The sequence below is a fragment of the Dendroctonus ponderosae genome, unplaced genomic scaffold (assembly GCF_020466585.1).
Source record: "Dendroctonus ponderosae isolate FM_Combo_2020 unplaced genomic scaffold, Dpon_F_20191213v2 Dpon_F_20191213_10, whole genome shotgun sequence".
Taxonomy (NCBI): domain Eukaryota; kingdom Metazoa; phylum Arthropoda; class Insecta; order Coleoptera; family Curculionidae; genus Dendroctonus; species Dendroctonus ponderosae.
The window spans coordinates 7640197-7651028 of NW_026017111.1; positions in this window are offsets into that span (position 1 = coordinate 7640197).

The window sequence follows — 10832 nt, forward strand, 5'->3', positions numbered from 1 at the left end:
CAAAATAATGCTTAATAACAACGTTGAAATTCGATCTTCAACTGTTAATATCTTCTAGAAAATTTTGAATATTTTTCTCGTACTCCCCAAGGGAGCCTCTATCACCCCTTAAAAGGAATGACGCCAATGTTGAATCACCCTGTATATGCTGTCGATTTTCGAACGAAACTTGGTATCTAGAGGTTTTTTAACATGAGAAACTTACATTTGAACGTTGTGCTGCTGCCGCATGTAGAGAGCGCTATCTACAATTTTTTTCCCCTTTAAAGAGTCATAACTTTCGTACGTGTCAGATTGGTTAGCCAGAAAATTTATTTCTCTATTATTTTTACATAAAAACCGGATTCTTACCAAAAGTGGCTGCGAACAACCGTTTTGGAGATATTTTGGTTTAAAGTAGTCGACGCACGTGTTTTTTTCAAAAGGTGATTTTAAACTTGTCCAAAATACGAATCTCACGTTCCGTTAAATAGTAATATTTTGCAAATATTTGAAAAAACTGGCAAACTTTAGTTATAAAAGAAGGTAGTTTATAAAATAGTTTTATTTTATTTACAACACACGTTCCGATTATTTTAAATCAAAATCCCTCGGAAACGGTTTTTCGTAGCAACTTTTGATTAGAATATGTTTTTTACGCAGAAATGTTAGAGGAAATGATTTTCTTGCTACTACTGTGCTGCAGGCAAGCATGAAAAAGTTATGGCTCTTCAAAGGGGATGCAATTTAAATTGCCCTAAAAAACCAAAGATAAAGTTAATCTTGTGACACCCTGCAGCTCGAGAAGTCAGGTTTTGCCCATATGGGTTTTTTGTCCTTAAAATACCTGCGAAATCCGCTGTAAACTATCAGAGAGAAACAACAAAAAAACACCCGGAAAACTGAAAGATTTATTATTAGTTATGAGCATCTGTACTTGGGAGCATTCTGGAAAGTGGATGCTGAAAATGTTTGATTGGTATCTACCAATTCGCTTCTGGGGATTTCACGTTGCCATGATGTGTCCCAATTTCCGAAATAAATGCCATCAAACGCGTCTATTAGCCAAAGTTATTTACACCGTCTACTTACTTGCTTACTTACTCACTCACTTAACTCGTGGTTCCAGTTTTCCGAACACATGTTGGCCGATGTTGTTTAATTTTATCCCTGCTCGAAAGCCATTTATCAGGCGCATAAGTTGACAACGATAAAATAAATTCGGAAAGTCTTCGAAAATAATGCGAAAAGTGCAATTGCGGAAAAGGCTTTTGTTCATTTGTTTCGTGCAGTTGGCCGTGACTGGCCTGTCTCGATGCAAACGATATGGGCGCGAATGTAGATCCTCTTTTGTTTCACCATGTCGTTAATTAATTGCATCTATTTGATTTAGTTGGGCGGAAAACGCACAAACAGTTGAACAAAATCGGTTTCCTCATCAACTAGTGCGCGGGCTTAAATCGGAGCAAAACCACACTTAATTTTGTGTGCTGAAACAAAAAATAAATCTGCAATAAATTCCGGTTTATTAAATTCTGCACTGTTTAGCTAATCAGTGATCAAAAGCACCAATAATATAAAATAAAATCAGTTGCCAAAAATCCGACCTGAGCAGCCTTTTAAATTTAAATCTGGGTGTTAAGCCAATAAATGTTCACAATCGCTAACAATAATCATTATTCCTTCATGATTAACTACCTTTCATTTCGATTTTCTTATTGCGTGAAGCTCAAAAGCAGCCTGAACAAATGTCCGAGTAAAATAGATGGTTTAATTTTCTTTCGAAAGCTTCAAAAACTGTGACTGGTCGAGAAGGTTCCAAAACAACAAGTTTGGGGAATGTTTAAATAACTTATCATGTTGGAGAAGAATGGGTTAAATGAAGTGCATAAATGAAAAAATAATAATATAAATAAGTAATAAACCGCAAATAGTACGTTTGTGTTAAGTGTTAAATGCCTAAAGTCTCAACCGTTAATATCACTTCCTATATTTCCTCGTTAATACTCGATTCTCAAAAGCTCGAATTTTCATTTGAACATTGACCAGAGCATTTTCTAATTGCAATCGAATGAATTTGATGTGACTGGAAATCGAGGAATTTCTATTGTGAAAATCAAGTGGGGAAAACTTGCGTCGTATGCGTTGAAACGCGAAAGAAGAACTGTTTAAATACCGAACGAGTAACATTCCCATTCGCTAATCATTGCAACGCAAATAATTAATTGTGAACGTCAGCGACAGGTTTGAAATGATTTTCAAAATGGTTTGTGCCAAAAACTAAATAAATGCAGCGATTCAGCTTGGAAAAGAATGCAAAAAACAAAATTCCTCGACGGGCCTTTGTGCGTTACATAACGGAAATGGAAATTTTCCCATCCTGAATTAGGATTCATTCGATAATCTGGTTGTTGCGTTGAATGAAATCCAGGAAAAATGCCGACAATGTAAATGATCAGCAATAAAATCCACAGTAAAATTTTTCGTTAAAACCGAGATAACTGGAAAGGAATCATCGCGCCCGTATAGGGACATAAACGTCAAGATTTACAATTTAATTTTACGAGGTCTGGCTAGATTTTTGTGCAACGCCAAAGTTTATACTTTATGCGTGCGTTAAAAAAACGAATCGTAAATCCCCGATTTTTCTATCCTGGCAGGTTTTCTTATTAGTTTGTTTCAATGTGGCACTTTACAATGTACGATTCACCGGATGATCGCAAACTAAATCTCAGTTGATTGATTTTTCTTCATGAAACATGTTTACGGTGTGGACGTCGATGATCCGCACTTCCTTCCACGGGCAAAGAGCCGAAATAAACGGCGAGCTTTCCGCGAAAATATGAAATATTCTCTTTACGTGCTTTCATGCATTGGAAGGCAATCGGTGCCCAGACACCTTTAAAACAGCATGAGCCATTTATTTGAAGGTGGCCTTTGTTTCGACAATTATATCTGCGGTTTTAGTGCTTTTCTTTGGAAAATTGCCGATAACGCTTAAGAGTTTAAAGCGGTTTTTTCCCGATCCATCCAAAGAAACTCAAACCGTAGATTAGGATTCATGGGAAACACTGATTTTTATTGCGTCCTACCAGTGCGGGTCCGACGGATTCAACACAACTTTAATCTGCAAACTAAACCGAAAAATGTGACGGTTGCCCTTCAGACACTGGTTGAAATGCCGATTTAATTCGCTGTTTGTCTGTGCACATTTATGTTGCAAAATAATATTCTAAACACTTTCGATACCAAAGTTGTGCCGAATCCTTCGAACCGGCAACAGCGTTTCCTTCTGGATTCACCAGTGTCGTGCTTCAAGGGTTCGGTGCAACCGACACATTTTTCAATTCACTTTGCAAACTATTATTCAAAACGCTTTCGATGCCAACAGCAAATCAATCATGTATTCTTATCAGAACTTTGCAAATATGAATTAGTTACATTTAGGCACAATTATTTTCGGACAAATTTCTCGATTTACTATGCAAAAAAAAATTAGTTTGTTGTGTCGGGACATACAAGCACGATACCGATAAGAGCACAAGAATACACTTTTCTTGCTCTTTCATTCATTGCCTTTCCCGAAGGGTTTCGCACAACATTTTAAAGTTTTATACCTTTAATGTGCAACAAAAATAGCAAAATGCGTCTGCTCTGAAGTTGTGCCGCGCCCTTCGGGCACCACACTGGTAGAAACGCTATAAAACACTGTTGCCATTTTTATTTGCGGTTCATTGCATCCTATCAGTGTTGTGCCCGAAGAACTCGGCACAACAAATGCATTTAAATGTGCTTCGACTTTTATTTTGCGAAATAAGTCGATAAATGTGTCGATTGTGAAGTCGACACTGGAACAAACGCAAGAAGACGCTGTTGCCTAATTGGTTTGCTGTTTGTTGCACCCTACCAGACACAACAAATGCACTTAGAAATGTTTGGACTTTTATTTTTCAAAGTAAACCGAGAAATTCGTCTGTTGTGAAGTGATCGGCACAACTTCCGAACAGACGAATTTCTCGGTTTACTTTGAAAAATAAAAGTCCAAACATTTTTAAGTGCATTTGTTGTGCCTGGTAGGGTGCAACAAACAGCAAACCAATTAGGCAACAGCGTCTCCTTGCGTTTGTTCCAGTGTTGACTTCACAATCGACACATCTTCGGGCACGACACTGGTTGAAACGCTGTAATACACTGTTGCCAGTTCGATTCGCTGTTTCTGGCGCCCTACCAGTGTCGTACCCGAAAGATTCAGCACAAGAGACGCTTTTATAAGGGGTTAGACCTTCCCTGTGCAAAACTAATCGAAAAGTGTGTAATTCGGGTTAGTTTTTCAGCTTAAAAGCTTAATTTTGGCAATTAAAGAGAGGATATAGTAACAGAACGTGTATTTTAGTTTATATAATATTATTCGCATTTTTCTACGGCTCATTGCGCATTTTGCCTTAATACAAATCGTATTTCTGTTTGCGCCAGAAGCAAACTGACACTGCAAAAAATGTAAAATAAACTAGAAAAGTGAAAAATCGATTCAAAACCGACTAATACGTAAAATGAATTTGGCATAAACTGCAATAACGCACATTTTCAAATATTACATGGAAGTTTTTTTTTGGTTTTGTCGTTTATTCAATCGATGGTTGGCAAATTTCCGCTATAAGCGATCTGTTTCGTGTCGCGAAAAGAGTTATTTTTCGATCGACTAAATTTCTGCGTCTAAGCCAAAAATTTAACATTTCGATTTGGAAAAATCGAGGAAACTTGGCAAATGGCTTGGCTATTATTTCTATTCTGTGCGTCTTTAATTAGAAAGACCGCCGCTGCCTGGAAATCTAATTAGAAATATCAGGAAAAGGTTAGAAAACCGTCGGGCAGACAAAATAAAACGTGTGTTTTCTTACACATTAATATCATGGATTATTTTCAAGCAGCACGATCGCCAAGCCGGTGCGATTTTAGCTGAAAGTTTCAGGTATTGCGAACAAATAGCGACTCAAATTGAAGAACTGACCGAAATGAGTAAAAATCTGCATATCATGTAAATATCCGCGTTTTAAACCATTGAATGCAAATAATGAATTTTTCCAGAAATTATCTGCATTTGTTGTGCAAATTGAAATAATAAAGGCAATGAAAACCGCAAGATTATTTGCGAAGCCCGATTCTGGGGAAAACACTATAAAGTTCATTATCTGCTTTGAATAATAGAAAAACCCGATTTGTTCAGGAACTGGTTTTTATTAAAAAGCGTAATTTAAAAAAAAGGTGATCGTTTAATGATGCTTCCAAAATACATCAATCATGTTTAAGTGCTTTGACGCTTCGTCTGTTCTAGCAAAGAGAGAGAATTTATTATTTTTCTACTAAACTAGCAACAAAATGTCATCGCTGCCCACGTCTACAATTCGTCAAAAATCCCATATGGAGGTGAAAAACCTCCAGCTGAAACGAAAACCAGAAACGCCAAACCAAATGCATATCAAACTCGTCGTATTTTATGATTCCATAAGAACCGAAGTTTTGGTAAGGGAACAGAACACTGCCGGTTTGAAGTTGGGGAAATTAAAAAGATAAATTTCGTATAAACCAGACATCCTGTATGTTTTATATACACTTGCCCTGGATAGGAATGTTAATGTCTGACACAGTTCATTACACCTCTTTAACGGCAGCAGGCTGTGCATCTATTATATGTATTTTGAATTGTTAGATTTTAATTTGCTTGATACGATTATGTTTTTGGGTTTTCGGATAATTTCTCAATTTCTCAGTCGGTCGCCCGATATTTTTTCAGTTTTATTTGTCTTCGCTTATTCTTGTCCCGTCGTCTCGATTTTATTCGTTTGTGTCCAGTCGTTTAGACGTAATCACGACAAATTAGAGCCAATAGAGTCGCGCGGAGAGAATCCGTATATCTCACGACAATTGAGGGTCAATTTAACCAATTTAGGCTTTTTAACTATTCATAAAATTTTGTATTTATAAAGGTTATTACGCTGATAGAGTGCATTTGCATATGCGTCACTAGAAAGAGGGAAATGGCCCATTCGTCGCCCATTTAGATCGTTTTTATCCACCAATTGTTGCTGGATGGATTCTGATTGGTTAAATTGCTTCTAATAAACCAGCTTCAGTGCTCAAAAATAATGTGCATTGTTCTCGGAAACGTTTTAAGTATTTTGTGGTTTTCGAAGATTTATTTGATGTTTCATGGCGAATTATTTTAATCTGCTTAATCCACCGAATATATTACAAATGTTTTACCGGGACCATAAGGAAATCGCCTCGATTTCTACTCATTTGCATTTAAAAACCATGTTTCGACCATCACGTTGCGAGTAAATTTTCAAATTCAAACCAAACTTATCCTAAAAGCATGCTGGAGATGGATTTTTCTGTATTATGTATATGAAAATGCAACTGTGAACCAAATTGCTAATGTTCGGTCAATGATATTAAAAGTCTCCCCTTTTATATGAAATAATGGCTTCCATTCTAACATGCATCTGATCAAAAACTCTTTGGAAACATGATAAAAGAAAAGAACACAAATCGGCTCTAATTGGCCCATGAGATTTGCGAACTAACCCACTTTAATCTAATGGAAAACGGTTCGTTTGGTCCGCTGTAAAAATCCAAGCTGGAAGCTTTATGTATTCCGATTTTAAAAAAGGGTTAAAAGATAAATAAGGAACGCTTTTCAAAGGCCCGGCTTTTCTTTTATAAGATTCGGTAATTTTAGACCCCATTATTTTGGTACATTTTTATAAAGTAATTGTGTTATGTGAATGCACGTGTGCAAAATCGGGCAAAGGGGGCTGATTTAAAAAGATCGACCGGATTAGGACGTTTTTTGCTTCGGCCGGTATTATGCCCGAAAACGAGAAGGGTTGAATTAATTAGGGATTATAAATTGTTCGGGGCCAGTAACACAATTTTGTGCAAAAATTAGCGAAGAAATGCGTAACAGCTGAGTCAATAGTTTGTGCAAAAAAATCACCGTTCTATCCATGTATATTAAAATGCAATTGAACAAACATTGAAACAATTTTGTCGAACCAATTCGACATGAAAGATTTAGTATGATGATGCATAATGGCGGTGAACAAAATGGCTTGATTAAAACATTTCAGGCCTCAATTTTATGTTAATTATGTTTTTTTAACCGTTAATTTTTGTGTGTATTTTGCTGACTGTATTTCAACTTATTTCAAAAGAAATTCCTGGGTTACAGTCAATTTTATTGTTTACCATTTAAAATATTACAAAAACCTTTCGGTGTTTTTCTCCACCATCATCAGTTTGTATGTATGGTTGTTTCTACCTTCAAAAAAATAAAAAATAAAACTTTTTTTTTCAATGGCCAAATGTGAAGGTAGAAACAACCATACATACAAACTGATGATGGAGGAGAAAAATACCGAAACGTTTTTGTAATATTTTAAATGGTAAACAATAAAATTGACTGGAACCCAGGAATTTCTGTTGAATTAAGTTATTTTTTGTGCTATTTTGCCCCGCCAAAACTAACGACAAAAATTATAATGAAAACTAAATTGAAGCCTGGAAATACTTAATCAATCCATTATTGCCCATGGTTCAAATCAATCCATGTCTATTGAAGTTCGATTGAAAACTTGCGCCATAAGAAGCCAATGAATCCGATTGAGTGTACTTATTCTCAAAATAATATTGAAATTTTTTAGAACTTTGTAGGCTTTTTTTGAATAAAATGCGCAATTTTCGAATATTAACATTAAAAACTCCGTCAAACTGTGAACCTTGACGTGCTGAATGCATCACGTTTTTAAGTAAAGTTATTTTTGTTTAACTACAGAGACGGCGCTGATTAAGTAAAAAGGATTATTTCAATAAAAAATTTGAATCCAAAATTTGTTTGTGAAAATTTTTAAACTTTCGTTAACAGCGCAATTTAGGAGGCAGTTTACTTTAGCCCCCAAAATTGCCTTAGCAAAAACATGACAATTTTCAATTAGTTGTTTAATACATTTTATGAATAAAAATAAGCGCCAACATAATAAGCAAAAATTGGGATTTGGATTAAATATAAATAGAAAGCAAAGTGCATTTTAGAGCAAATACAAAATATTTTCAAGTAAACTTGGACAGAAAAATTGAAAGCGATTGAAAGTCTAAAAGTATTTCTTAAATATTGTCGTGCGTTTCAATGCGAAATAGCAATCCATTTTGATCATAACCGTATTGTTATATTATGGGTTCTGGCAACATAAATGCCACACATTCAGCATGTGAGAAAAGCCTCTAGTGACCATAAAAGACTACGTTATAAGGCATTACAAGTGAAAAACTCCACAAGCTGTCGCTCTAAAAAACTGGTCTTTCAGGCCTACGAAGTGTTACATTATTATAAATTTATGTGATTTTGATTGGCGATTATTGAAATTTAATGAATGCTGATAATAAAAAAAATTTACACATATTTTACAGCTTGATTAGTAGACGTTTTCCTTTGTTTTATACACGGTGGCCTGGAAACTGTTGTGCCATACATTCTACAACAACTGAAAATAACAGTTTTTTTACGTGCTGTTCAAGTTATTTATTATGTTTGCATCTAATTACTAGCTAAGTGCTGGTTTTTTATTATCTTGATAAATTAGAAATGACACCGGAGAATCTTAGCGCGTGAAAATCGCTTTTACAGTCGATATCTGAAGAACCGGAGGTGAGCCTGAGGCGTTTCACTCAAATATAAATTTTTGACCTGCATTGATAGAGGAAGAAAAGGAATCATTCCAAATGTCGCTACACTCGGAGGCAAAAAAGTTTCTTAGGGGCAAACGCACCCTATGAAAGAAACATTGTTACTTTAAACATTTAATTGTCATGTGTAATACAGGGGATTTGCGCAAATTAGAAGCAGTGTCTTTGTTAACGTAAGTAAATTCGATTTTTCCGTGCACTCGAACTGAATGGCGGCAAAGAGACAATTCGATTTATATAAAAATGTGAGTCCCTTGCGGGGCCCCATTAAGCCAATTGCGCTCAAAACGGCGGCCCAGTGGTAGTGAAACATGGCCATCTGTATCGTATTCCAAAAATATTATGACAATGGGGCAATAGTGCAGAAAATCATCATCCTTTTTCGGATTCACTCAGCGTAGCCGCTTGAACGTGGAATAAGCTTTCAGCGAAATCTAAAATTAGTATTTGGTCCATACACGCGCACCCTCAGCATTATTAAAAACACAGACTATCAAATTTTAACCCTTCAAATTTGACGCACCCTTTTTTAAAGTATTAAGAGGTTGAATCATATATTATGGGGGCACCAGCATTCGGTTTCGGTGGAGTTTTCTTTCTCTTCACGTTCATCGGTTTTGTATCTATATGTATACGGGTTGTGAGTTTTTAGTGGAAGATTTCCTTTTTATTCTGGAATAAACGAAATGAGCTGATGGTTTTTTTTTCAGCGATGATGCAGCAGTCGATGTCCACGTCGTTGCAGCCGCGCGACAGTCTGTCCTCATCCGGGATGCTCATCAACAAGTCTTCGCAAGTGGACTATTCGAAGTACGTAAAAAAATTCGCCTCCAGCGTCGAATGTGGCAGCACGTATTGCAAAGATCTCAACTACAGGTGAATGGTGTAGTTCTAGTCGAATATTTTCAAATAATCAAAAACTCCGTTTCAGAGAACATTTCCACTGTCTCGACTGCAACTCCCGGGTCTTCATCAAGAAGGAGGAGATGATCCGGCATTTCAAGTGGCACAAGAAGCGCGATGAATCGTTGCAGCACGGTTTCATGCGCTACAGCCCGCTGGACGATTGTAGCGACAAATTTTCGAACTGCACACACAACAAGAAGCAAACGCACTATCACTGCATTCAGGAAAACTGTGATAAAGTATACATATCGACCAGTGATGTGCAGATGCACAGCAACTATCATCGCAAGGACAGCGCTATTATGCAAGAAGGATTTCAAAGGTATGTCAAATTTCAGACTCTGTGTATATGCAAATTGGGTGAAAAAGCGAACATTGAGCTCTACAATAAGGATGTTTGGATTAGGGCTCGGAATCAAACTCAAATAATTCGAGTATTCGAATATTCGAATATTCGAAAAGCGAATAATTATGTGTAGTCATAACTCGAATATTCGAATATCCGAATACTCGAATACTCGAATACTCGAATAATCGAATACTCGAATACACCAACATTATCAAACTCACAAGGTGCAAATATCTTTATGTGCACTTAGTGCGGACAAAGGCAGTGTTTTATCCGTTGCGGCTAGTTGCCAAAAATAATATGAGATAACGATTTTTCTTCTTGGAAAATGGAAAATACGAATAGAAATACTCGAATATTCGAATACTCGAATATTCGAATACTTGAATATTCGAATATTTGAATATTCGATTATTCGAATATTCGTTAGATATTCGAGCATTCGAATAATTTTACTATTCGAATAAACCACTAAACGAATATTCCAAAATCAGATTTTTAAAAATTCCGAACCCTAGTTTGGATAGCGGATTTGGGACGGGATTCAAACAGTTTTTGTTCTGTCGAAATGGTCGATGTTTGCACCTTTTTTGGCCGATTTTAAATTAGGAATTTTTAAATTAGGAAACTGGCTGGAAAAAGTCCCACTATCCAAACATACAAATAAACAGAAACAGACAATACTTTCTTAAACCTCGAATTTTGGTCAAAAAATTCATAAGGGAAATGTGTCCATTCGTTGATAAGCGAGACGCGTCTTGATCTTGCAAAAGATAATGCGATTTGAACCTGACTAACTCTGTACTCGTAGTCCTTAAATGTGACAAGAAAATTGAACCGTTTTCCTTTGCTCATC